This window comes from Formica exsecta, unplaced genomic scaffold (assembly GCF_003651465.1).
Source record: "Formica exsecta isolate Colony F162 unplaced genomic scaffold, ASM365146v1 scaffold393, whole genome shotgun sequence".
Taxonomy (NCBI): Eukaryota; Metazoa; Arthropoda; class Insecta; order Hymenoptera; family Formicidae; genus Formica; species Formica exsecta.
Window position 1 is genome coordinate 1,005,954 of NW_021851167.1, and position 13,030 is coordinate 1,018,983.

Genomic DNA, 13,030 nt, shown 5'->3' on the forward strand with positions numbered 1-13,030 from the left:
CTTTCCCTCTCTCTCTTTCTTTCTGATTTCCTTTTTATCTTTATACAAAAATTCACTCTACCGTGACATTGTGAAGAATGTTTCTATCTTAAGAAAAATATAAACAAAACTTAATACGTGTAGCTTTGCGTGTTTATATAATGCCAAAGTATTTTTGTTACATTTGATTTTATAAAAAGGGAATACTGTATGGTCAAATAAAAAAAATCTTTAATTTTTTTTTCTCTCTCTTTGTGATATGTATATAAATCAAGTGATATATATAAATATACATATATTAAATATATATTAGACTATCAATTTAATTATTGACGACAATGCAATTTTTGTATATTCTGGATATACATAGAGATATTATAAAATACAAATTCACTTTGGTAATATCGGGCTTGGATATGTGTTTAAATACACAGAGAAAGAGAAAGAGAGACTTTTATTGTAATATCGGAAAACTCTTAGTATGATAATAATATCGCGTTATACAGTTTTGTTGCGCGTTAAATTTTCCAGTGATTCGCGATGCCTTCAAAGAAAATTCTGTGACGTCGCGATATCTTCGTCTTTTAAATAAAGTCCTGAATATATTTCACGAATTATGCTTGGACAAATATTATTATCTTCGTTGCAACAAAGGTCCGGGCTTCATTGTGCACTTTCATTCTAACCTTCAGTCGACGCGAGAGTTCTTTCAAAAGATCACGAGCGATTTTCCCTTTGCGTTCTTTAACTCACGGACAAAAAAGCGATTTACATCGTATAAAAGGCCGTCTGATGAAAGTGCGAAGAAGTTAGGATTGAGACTACCAGTGACAGTCGAAATAACTTGGTTTTCCCGGAATAGAAGGAAAGATAGGAAATGTGAAAATGTACGCGGGATATGAATAGAATGTATATGGTAACAATTACGTGATTGCAAAATGGCAATTGTTTCGCGTCCGGTCACGTTAAAAGCATTTCTCATCGCCTTGTGTATGCGTTTCTCTCTTTTTTTTTTGCCGAGATGTCGATGAAGTACAATAACGAATGATATATTTTTATTGGCCGCAAGTTCTGGCGCCCGGAATGATCGAAAGTTTCGCAACCAAGTCACGTGCGCGAGGATTTGTGATTTTGATCCTAATGTGCCCTACTCCTCCTGGGTGTAGTAACTTCTGTCTCATACAACTTGTCTTGGCCCTTGGCGCAATACAACGGTCCCGCTTTCAGTAACATTGCTAGACATTGGTCATGCATCTATTTCTGCGAAGTTTTAGAACTCCTGCAACTTTCTGAGCTGTAGTTTGTCTTCCTTCGCTATTACAACTTTTCTGACCTCATTTTTCGAATCGCATTTGGCCGCCGTCGTTTTGTTTTATCGTCCTTAAATCATAAATAATTCCTCATCTTTTTAATATGCTACATTTTTATTCTCTTTTACAGAATGCTGTAGCGATGTAAATCTGTTTTCTTGTTTGTTTATATTTACGATCATTATGTATACCTTAAATATTTACTATATAAAAATATAATAACGCTTCTCTCTCTCATTATATTTTCATTAATCAAGCTTGAAAACAATAATAATAAATATTAAATTGTCTATTTGTCTCTACTATATTCGTTGTGAATATATAATTATCAATTTATACACGATGATATAATAAATTATACATGTATCTGCACGGCGTCAATGTTAAAGATAATATATAATGCACAAGAACAGAAAGTTAAATAAATGTAAACGATGCGCTAATTGCGTTTTGCTAATTGCTTTCTTTATCGGAATAAATTATCGAAGTTCGTTCCTTCGATGGGCATTTTTCTTCGTTCCGCGATCGAGTTGAGTGCATCAAGAGAAAAATCTGCACGAAATACCTCATCAGTTTCTGAATAAAATTTCTTATCGCACCTCTTTCTTTGAATTAAGTTGAAAAAGTTCTCGATGAGTTCTGCGCCTCAGCGGACATGGTGATTTCGTACTGAGCGATTCATTAGCGACGCCGTATAACGATTATGTCTTTATTAGTAAAATTCACTCGCTTCGGTGGCATCAGAGAGAATTTCTCGCATGCGCTCGATGGTCGGAGCCCATTGAAAGTTTAATTTTCGAACGAAATACGCTGCAATAATTTAATGATAGAAGTTTCTTCTATGGAACCTGCGCGCATACATTGATATGTGGGAGTTCGATTCGTCATTATAACAGATCAAATTGGTTTCATTTGACGTCCATCGTATTTCATTATTTTGTTTCCATCCATTTATAGTTTGAATTGTCGTTATCGTGATAAAATTTTCACGTTTTAACGCGAGAATTTTTCCGAGATATTTTTACATTATTTGTTATATATCATATATTTCCTATGCACAACCGATTTTCTTAAAATATGTACTATTTGCTCGAAGATAAAATTTTTAGAAAACTATGCAACGATAAAACTGTTCTAACAATAAGATTAAATCTTATCTTGCGGTCAGCTGTCTATTGAGGGAGCGCAGTGTCGGCTGAATGTATGTGTTTACACCACTGCTTTGTATGCGCCCGGTTATATCCGCTTCTCCGCTACTTGAAAGTCTGACATACACAGCCGCGATCTCCTAACTATGAAAAACGGTTCAAACTTGCATACCTCTTTAAAGTTTCGTGAAAGCAATTGAGAATACCCAGGGAAAACTCTCGAGACATATATGAGAGCGTATATAATTTTCGATTCCACGGGCGGGTCGAATTTTCCTTATTGAATTCAGAACATGACGCGCTCGGTGCATAGGTTATCGATACTCGTATTACATATATTTTATACGATTACAAGACGCACAAAAGCGAAATTGGTTATATAAAACAGATTAATTTATTAATAACTAAGCGAAATAAGTAAGAATATATATTTATATTTGAAATTAATGTCTTAAATACAGAAAGCATATTATTTTCTTCTTCTTGAAAAAATTTTCACATTTATATAAAAATTAGAAATGAATATCTATTTACAAGTAAAACAAGTGTTTCAAATATTTAAATAGATTGATGCGTTTTAGTAATATTAATATAATACTTTAACAATTTTATGGAGACGAATTAGATTGTGCTCCTCACTTTTCTAGATATATATTTGTAAAACTGAATTTTTTAAATGAAATTTTTGTCAATTTATTACGAATATGTTTTAAAAATTACATATAAATGTGCATTTGAATTAGCTTTCTACAAAATCGATGCCATTTTTTCTTATCGCTTAAAAAAGACATTCACTTCCTCTTTCACTTCTCTTGTGCTGAATAAGCCAAAAGCGAAGTTAAATAATGATTCGTGGAAGCTCACTCAGCTTTTCACGATGGAGAAGCTATAAAATTAACGATCAGCGATGACTCATCTCTTTGTCATAAGAATAAATAAATTATGCTAAATGAGACAGGTAGAAAAGATTCTGTAATATTTTATTTTTAATATCGTATTTATAAATCGTGTCTATATTTCTTTTGCTTATCGTCTTATCTCTTAATATATCGAGTCTAAAAATTAAAGATTTATTTAGTCATTAATAGTATTATTTTATTTTGTTGTTGAAAATGTAAATTCGAATCAGAATAAAAAATCTCACATTTTAAAAATTTGTCGTATTTTTTTCTCAATGGGCAGAGTCGTTCAGCCAGTTATTTCTTATCAATGAACTTTAATTTCTATCGCTGTCTTATTGTGCTGAATAAGCTGAAAGAAACCACAATAGCTATAAGAACATACTTTCCCTTTTGTAAAGACTTTCCCAGGAGGCGTTTTATTGAATTATTCTATGGTAGAATACCGTAAAATATTATTTATGTGTATGTATTTGTTTTGCATGATTTATAATTAACGTGACTGTGTAAAAAATTAAGTATAATAATGTTTCATATATAGATGGAAGATACAAAATTTATCAATGCTATTTAATTTATATTTACATATAATAAGAAACAAAGACTTGAAACATTTAATCCAATTAAATTAGTTTTTCAAATCGTTTATAATTAAAACGAAAAGTGCCAAGTCAATTAAAAAATTTGACAAGTAGTTCATAAAACTAACAAATCTTACAAAATTTTTGTGCGCGGTTGCGTTAGTATTATGTTGTTCTCGCAATATTTCAATAACAATGTACTGACATTTAATGCATAGAATAAAATCCGTGCACGGCTGCCTCTTGACGCATGACGGTGCAAATAACGCGTTCGACAAAGTGCGAAAATCGATTTTCCAAGCTTGCCTGAATGAAAACTTCCGGTCTTTAAAGAGGCTCATTATTTTCCTGCCAGAAACGACCGGTCGTAGAGACCGACCGGCCCTTCCTCTTCACCCTTACCGTTCTGCCGCCGTGCCAGCTAGAGAATGGGATTTGGGATGGAATCGGGGTGGACAAGATTGATAAATTATCGGCTTGAAAAATGCAAAACCGATGCGCGCACACATACGATTTCACAGACGCGCGCTCACACGTTCGCGCAGCGGTCGTGTTGGTGTGACATATCGCACGAGTAAGCCCTTATACGATGAATTCAGGCGGATGCATGTTCTCCACATAAATTCCGACATGAAGCTACGTCGCCTGTCATACAGGATGCACTGAAAAACTGCGGGACCTGTGCCGAGAGTATGTTCCTCACTTTTACGCTTCGTTGCAACGCATCATAGCTTGACCGCGTAATTAAATTTACGGCCTCATTTAATAGACGACCAATTATCGGCGTTGAATGAAAATGCATTAATTTTTGTCTATAGCCGCTTATTTATATTGCAGGGGTGTTTTGATTCTTCTGACTGCATTAAAAATACATTATTGTTAAGCAGTTCGTAATAATAAGTATTTATATGAATTATTTAAACTCTGTAATGAGTACATTTATTATTGAGAGAGAGAGAGACCGTAACAATATTCATTAATTAATAATTAAATGTTTTTATTGTTTCAGGAGGGACAAATATTATCGCTGTATCTGTTTACGGAAGGTTAGTATGTGTATGTAAATCGTTAAAATTAAGACTATGTAATTATCAATATTCATAAAAATACATCTTGTATAAGGTCACTTTTTTCAGTTTATATTTATGTATACATATATATCCTATATATTTATTGATACGACATGTACAATATGTATCGAAAAAATTGGAAAGCTTTTTGTTCAACTTCCTGCATGATAGATTTTGCAATAGTATAAAAAAAATCTAATATAAGTTGCATTCAAAATATATCATAATATCTTTGAATATTCACCGCAAGTCTGGCGTTTGCCGTGAGATTTTGATACCTCGCGAGATTTGCACAATACAATTTTTTTGTTCAAAATTTTTTTGAGCAATCCTCCAGAGAAGATATATGAAGCGATGTAGGTAATTCAATCTGCCGTATGACGCTTTTTTCCGTGATTCGAATGTAGCCATGAATTTCCTCTTTTGACAGGCTTTGTAATTCGCTTGTGACGCTGTAATGAGATTGGATGCGCGTTTGATCGGCCATACCATCGATATATTAGAGAGAGAAAGAGAAAAGGAATGAAGGAGAGCTGTTATAGTGGCGTGTAATTATTAATGGAAAATTATGTATGGGGGAGCTACAAAGAGATATATAAATGCACTTGCAATATTAATGCAGCTATTCTGCGCGTATATTCGTATTTATATAACTATGTATTTCTCCCAGGAATTACTTGATCAATTAAATTGAAGTTTTTAGTACATTATCTATGCTCTCTCAAGAAGAGAGATTAGCTTCATAAAGCTATCCAAGTGTATAATTTCATTTCGAGTGAAAAATTTTGAATGAGGTTGTGTGATTTAGCTAACCAAAACATAATTATAAATAACGCTAATATGAAAATATTAACGAGACATAAAGGAGGGAAATAAGATTATAATTATATAGTGAAACACACAAACCTCAAGTTGCGGGTGAATACGAGTAATTTATATAAATTTTTTTCTATTACATCAGAATTTATGATTATTTATCGCAGCTCAACAGACAGCAAGACTGTTTAACATAATAAAAAACTCATTCTTATGTTCACAAAATTTCTGCTTACATAACGATTGTTATTTCTATGTCATTAATTAAAATGATATTTTATACGAACTATTTAACCGGAATAGAATCATACTATTTGTAATGATAACGATGTTGCAATTGTTAAAAGATGCATTTAAATAGACATTTATCATGTTTTCTTGTTCTCGTAGGTGTTATAATGTAATATTATTAATTGTAAATGATTTTAAACTAATATATTTGTTAATTAACAAACAGACGTTTGATAGTTTTGGTAATAAACAAGATAATTAATTTTGTCAATTTCCACGATATACAACATGTGACAATATAATATTATGATATTAAAACGTTAAAGCGCATAATTTTTATTTAACCGTAAATTATATATAAAACTATATACTGGTAATGGGATACGCACAGAATTGTGAGATGAATAAACTTTCAAAATTCTCAAATATCAGATTTACAGTCCGTTGGTAAAGAATGCGTGTTATTCCCCAATTGGATTGTTGTTTCACTTTTCAAGTTGAATATCGATTTAACATATCGATGTTTTGACGTACGCAAATAATAGAAGTGCCGAATATCAAATATTTTTTTCACTTGCCATCGTAAAAGTAATATTGGCACAATACAGAAGGTACGTTGCATTTAGTCGACGAATTTAATATCGTGGATTTTTATTGTTATTATAGTAAACAACGAGCCATTGCCCTCGACATACGATGCCGTGTTAGTTTCGATGAGGCATTCATTTAATATACATTACACTGCAGCGCTGCCTTGATAAATGCTGACCTGGCTTAAATTCCTCTTTTACGCGCCATCGTCAAGCTAAAACGATATAAAATTAAAATAGGAAAATTTAATTTTAAAAGGATATTAAATTTATTTTTGAAAAGTTAAATTGGTTAAATTTTTTCTCCTTGTTCCATATTATATCCATAGAATATCTTCTGTGAAATTCAACGAATTAACGCAATTTTAACATGGTTATATTTTGTTATTTTCTAAATATTTTAATTTTTTTTTTAAGCTTGATCTTGATTGTCTTTTACGATATATATATGACTGATGATAATATATATGATATATAATATATAATATATTATATATATGTATGTAATCATATAGGTAATATATGTATGATATGATTATATATATAAACTTTTTAATTCCTTATTTATAAAACATGATTAAAAACATTTCTTTGTTGTAGAATTGCTTAACGTTGTAAATATTTTCTATATAATTTATCATATTTCAAATATATATTCTTTTTTTATATTTTTACATTTTTTATTTTTATATTTTTTAAAACATTTTTACGTTAAATTTAAAATATGATATTGCTCTTGTTAATGCTGAACGTCTACGTCCAAAAACAAATTTACGAATCTTTTTCCAAGTGAATTATTTCCTATTTCAAATGGTAACAAGATTATTCAATATTTCACGTAAAAATCGTGACTGAGTGGATTTATCTGTATGCGCATGCATTTGGCGTAGCAGTCATCGAGCACGATCAAAATAGATTTTAACGGAGTGCTTCCGATATGATTGTAACATTGTTGCATGATCAGTGGTTTGTAACGAATTTGCAGCAACTCGTGGTTGCTAATAAATATACGATTAAATATGCCAAAGTATTCTATTGGAAGTAAAATTGTCCAATGGAATATATGAATTGACATATCATTGACATATCATGCTCTAATAATTTTAACGTTTGCATAACGTTATAATATTACTAATATTAAATATGATATTATAATTTTATATATCTTGCGATTGAATATATATACATACCAAAATTAAAATTTCAGGAATTTATATTTTTAGATTTTTCAAATGCGTTTTTATTATTATTATCTCGTAAGATATATATATATAAATATAATCAACTTCGTGTTTTACTCTTGGTCTCTATAAATAAAAAAAGTTTTATTTTCGGATGATCAGAAAATAAATCATAAAATAAATCTTGTGTGAAATCGGATTTTAGAAGGCACGGTTCATTGCGTTAAAAAGCCCATTCTTAATTTTTTGTTAAGATCGGTATAAACGTTATCATTGTACATCAGCCCCGCCGCTGGGGAGGGTTGATAATAACGGTGGATATTACCTGGAAAGTTTAGAGCAAATTGTGTAAAATCGATAATAACGGCTTCTTGAACTAATAGCTGATACGATAAAATATACATTGTAATGAAAATTTATAAAAATGTTTGGAGAGCAATATTTTTAAAAACATCTATTAAATTTTATGTAACATGTTTTTTCTTTTTACTTTTTTTTTACATACAGTTGAAAGGAATAAAATTCAGCAAGGTTCTGCGCATGCATAATGATAGGGATAATTCGCGCGAATTATGCTCCTAATTCTATATTCAACAATTATAATTCGTATATATATACTATATGTACCAACCTACGATCGACGAGCTAACTGCGCTAACGCGGTGATTTGATCTGTCTCTGCAGTGACGAAATATCGGAAAACGGGTGAATAGATGATCCAATTTGAAATAGAAATTTGAATACACGGACGAATATGACACTTTGTTATTTTTTATTCTACGATTTTTTCAGCGAACATCTTTTGTTAGATACAATGCATCGTGTCTGAAAAGGAACGGTAAGAAGGTGGTAAATATATGGGCGTAGGACTCGTTTGTGTAATTAGCACGCACGTTACCGAGCGACAAATGAATCAGGTCTAATTGCATGATTCGATTTTCATCCGACGTGGGATGTCCTTCATTCGCGCTCTCTAATAATACACGTGTGCAATGCAATATGCGGGCTACAGTCATCTCCATTAAGCTGATGCTTATGATTCTAGAGATAGCATCAACTTTAGTAGATACGCGAAACCTAATTTTGCTTATCCACTAAATTCTATTCTCGCGGTAACACATGCTATAATTTGTTTGGCTTTGCTGTTACGTGTTAATCAAACTATGTTTTTTTGGTAATATATATTATAGTAAACAAGCGTTGCGAGAAAATATGTAATTTAAGTAATATGTTAATATTTTAATAATGTGTCAATTACTATCTCGAGAGATAAAAGTTTACTAGCGAATCAACTATTAATTAAGGGGGAAAACCAGTGTAACGACTGAAAAAAAGATTACTTTTAAAGATTCTTTTTCTAGTAAATAATTCTTTTTTTTTTCAAATCGCGTTATAACAACACAAAGTACATAATTTGAACTACCTTTTGTAAAATTTTTGTTAAAAAATATTAATGTTTATAACTATAATAGCCAATAGTTTGGGCCGCCCCCCAAAAAACGGGCGCGTAGCGGGCCAACGAAAACTCTAAAACAAAAAAAAACAAGGGTTTTTCTTAAAATATAAGACAATAGCTTCAGTTGCACGTATGGATTTAAAAAGAAATGATTTGTTATAAAATGGCGGACTTTTGAAGAAAAAAGTTCCTAAATCGGTGAGACATTGACCTCTGGTTTTTAACATTACAAAAAAACAAATTATTTAATCGAAAATTCCATACGTGCAACTGAAGCTATTGTTTTATATTTTAAGAAAATCCTTGTTTTTTTTTTTTTTTTTTGAGCTTTCGTTGCCCCGCTACGCGTGCGCTCGTTTTTTTTAAGGTGGCTCACACTATTGGCTATTGTAGCTATAAATATTAATATTTTTTAACGAAAATTTCACAAAAGGTAGTTCAAATTATGTACTTTGTGATGTTAATAACGCGATTTGGAATAAAAACAATTACTTACCAGAAAAAAAATCCTTAAAAATAGCCTTTTTTTAAAGCCGTTACACTGGTTTCCCCCCCTTAAATCGAGGCTTGTACGTTATACAAGATTTTCTTCGTCACATTTTCTCCTACATACACACACGCACATTGTCTCTACTTAATTATTGATATAATATTATACATGGAGGTACTATATAATATATAATATATATGGAGGATACTATCTGGCTAGTAAAGGATTGTAAAGCGCCTCGTCAAGTATTATCCATCTGGCGTGCCGTCTTAATTTGACGCTACATAGTCACCTGGAACTGCCTTCTCCAATTGAGTATTCTCGTAAGGGAAGCGGGATCGCCGAAAATGTGGGCCATTCTACCTCTGAAACCATCCCTGGCACGGTCTCTCATTAAAATAGTTAAGCTCTATTAAGAAGCGGCTAGGTCCAGGATGCTCTAAAGTAACACGTTCTATTGTACATCAGCCCCGCCGCTCGAGAGGGTTGATAATAACGGTGGATATCACCTGGAAAGTTTAGCGTAACTACAGCTGCAAGCTATATTACGTCAACTTTGCGGATAGGCCTTTATGCCAAATTGCTGAGGGTGGTCGTTAAAGCCGCAAAAGTTTTTAAATATTTAAATTTTGGAAACGTGAAGACGGAATCTACAATAAAGTTGTCTTGATGTTTGACAGAGATATATGTCAATAATCTTACAGAAACGCGCGCCAGACATTTTATCTTTCAATTTTCATACAACTGCTAGGCATATTAAAATTATTCACATAAGATTCTAAGGCTATATATATTTTCTTGGTGATATTATTATTGTACAAATATATTGCAAGTAGCAGAGAGGATATGAACAGAGGCACGTGTTGAAATATAAAATTGCATCAATGGACGCGCTCTTTTTGCGGAAGGTGTTGGCGCGAATGTGTAGACGTAGTGTTCGCGATGGAAAGTATTTTTTATTCTAACCGACTAAAGCAGCATGTTTCAAAAACAATTGCGAAACGTTGCGATAAAACGACGCCACACTTCTGTTGATAACACCCCGCAAACAAACTATACCGAGGAACATCGTGACCGCTCGTGCAACTGTCTCCAGCACTCGAGGGCATCTCGAAGGAGTGTCACGTGCGGATCCCTGCTCGTCTTCACCTACAATTTCCGGATACCGTCGCTACTATCAACGAGCGAGATCTGTCGCGTAGTCTTCCCTTTTTGTGACACGCGTACGCCATGACTTTTGGCGCATTAGCTGGTGGAGCTGTTACGAGTTGACTCGGATCATCCTGACGCGGCGCAAATACGATGTTTTAACATCCGCTCCACGGTTGATGCGATAAATATGATTCCACTTTTGCCCTTGCATTCGCATTGATGCGCCATGAATAAAATAACTTGATACCACTTGATATGCGGTTTCAAGTTTAAGTTATGTTTTACGACTCTGCGTTAAACCAATTTGGTCTAGAGTTAAAGTAGGCTATTATCGTTACATTTTGAAGTTGAATGTAACAGTGTTTGAATATTGTTTCGGATAATAGCGAATTATATGAAAGCATGGAAATCGTAAATCTGAAATGATATTGCATTAAATTATTTATACAAATTATTTAAACAGAAATATATATGAGAGATAAATAATATATTATTAATAATATAATAATAATATAATATTAATTATATAATATATTATTAATAATATAATATTTTATTTAAAAATTGCAGAAATTGATTTCCAATTGTGTTTAAAATAAGGATTAATTCCGTTTTAACGCGTTATTGTTTTTTATTGCGTGCGAATATCAACGTACATATCTCTCTGCAGAACACATTGTTGGACTATGTTTTGTCTCGTCTACCGCATAACGTGTTGATATGCTAAGTGAAACTTTGTATATAGTTTGCAAATCAACGGCATACCGTTGTTTGGAGGTTCTTGTTCATTCGAGTTGTCGAGAACTTAGCGATCACGTTCTCGTTGTCTCGTTTTATCTAGAGAGTCAGTTTAACAAATAAAAACATCGTTAATATTGAAACGTCAGATATGTACAAACACAAGCGTTTATTTTTCTACTTTGGTATCAGAAATTTGATTTTATTTATATGTTATAGATACTAATTATAATATATATTATAAATAAATTATTTAAAGGGTATATTAGAAAACAAGTTGCAAAAGGCAATTTTACTATATTTTGCACTTAATAAATGTATAAATTTGCGAAGATTAATATGATGATGGTGTTTGCTGAATATTTTATAATGATTTTCGCTATCGGGATATGTTATGATTTAGTAATATGTTGAATATTCTATGCAGTAATTATATATAACGCGCGATTTGACGCAATACGATCACGCTTGTGGTGCGATTAACTGGTTAGCATGAAAATTACACATACATATATAATTTATAGTTGGATCAACATTATCTATCATGCGATTTATCCATCGATGGTATCGTTATACGACCATTCGCACCGCAATATGACTTCGATCATTGCGAATTAGTCATTGCCTATGAAATATATGCATTGATTATGCTATTAATATTGGGATAATTAATATATGAGTTCACAAATACACCGCATATGCAAATTATAGATATATATGGTGATTTATGCCCTCAAATTCGTTTGCTATTGTAAAAATATTTTGTCCTATAATCGAATAACGATTATATAATGATAATAATCTAGAGATTCGTTGATATGAAGAGTCATTTAATATAATTTAAATGTTTTCATGTGAAAATTGAGTAATATTGCGGAATTGTTGGATGTGCACAGAGCGCATGATCTTCTTAATGATTTATAAACTTTCTTTCGCAAAAGATTTTAAAGTTTCTTTTTTCTTTGTACATTTTTTCAGCCCATTATAGCTCTTTTAACAAGCTATTTTTAGAGATCCTATTGAATATTTAAACCTTTATACTTGTCTGTGCAAAAGTTAATATTTTATGATAGTTTAGTAGTAATCATAAATATGTTATTTTTTTGAAGATAAAGCTTTTAAATTTTTAAAAATATAGTGTTATATCAATTCTTCACAATGTTTTATTCAATGCTTTTATTCATTGTTCTATTCAATTCCTTCGAATGTGTCGCTTTTAATTTATATAAGTATTTGAAGATCTTTTTATGGATTTATAAAATATAAAACACATCTTTAGCTTAAAAATAATATTTTTGCAATACAAAAGATAGTTGGATAAAAATAAATGAATATTAGTGTTATAATTGCGTACAGTGTGACATAGATCTTAATACTACAATTAATAGT

General features: G+C 31.6%; 1 protein-coding gene across 1 annotated transcript in view; it reads left to right on the top strand.

The window, feature by feature from the left end:
- LOC115239728 (TWiK family of potassium channels protein 7-like) overlaps positions 1-13,030 on the top strand; it is a 217,226-nt gene that overhangs the window by 68,754 nt on the left and 135,442 nt on the right. The window contains exon 3 of the mRNA XM_029814415.1: positions 4,927-4,963. The gene's annotated coding sequence lies outside the window, so the exon portion shown is untranslated. The remainder of the gene's footprint in view (positions 1-4,926; positions 4,964-13,030) is intronic.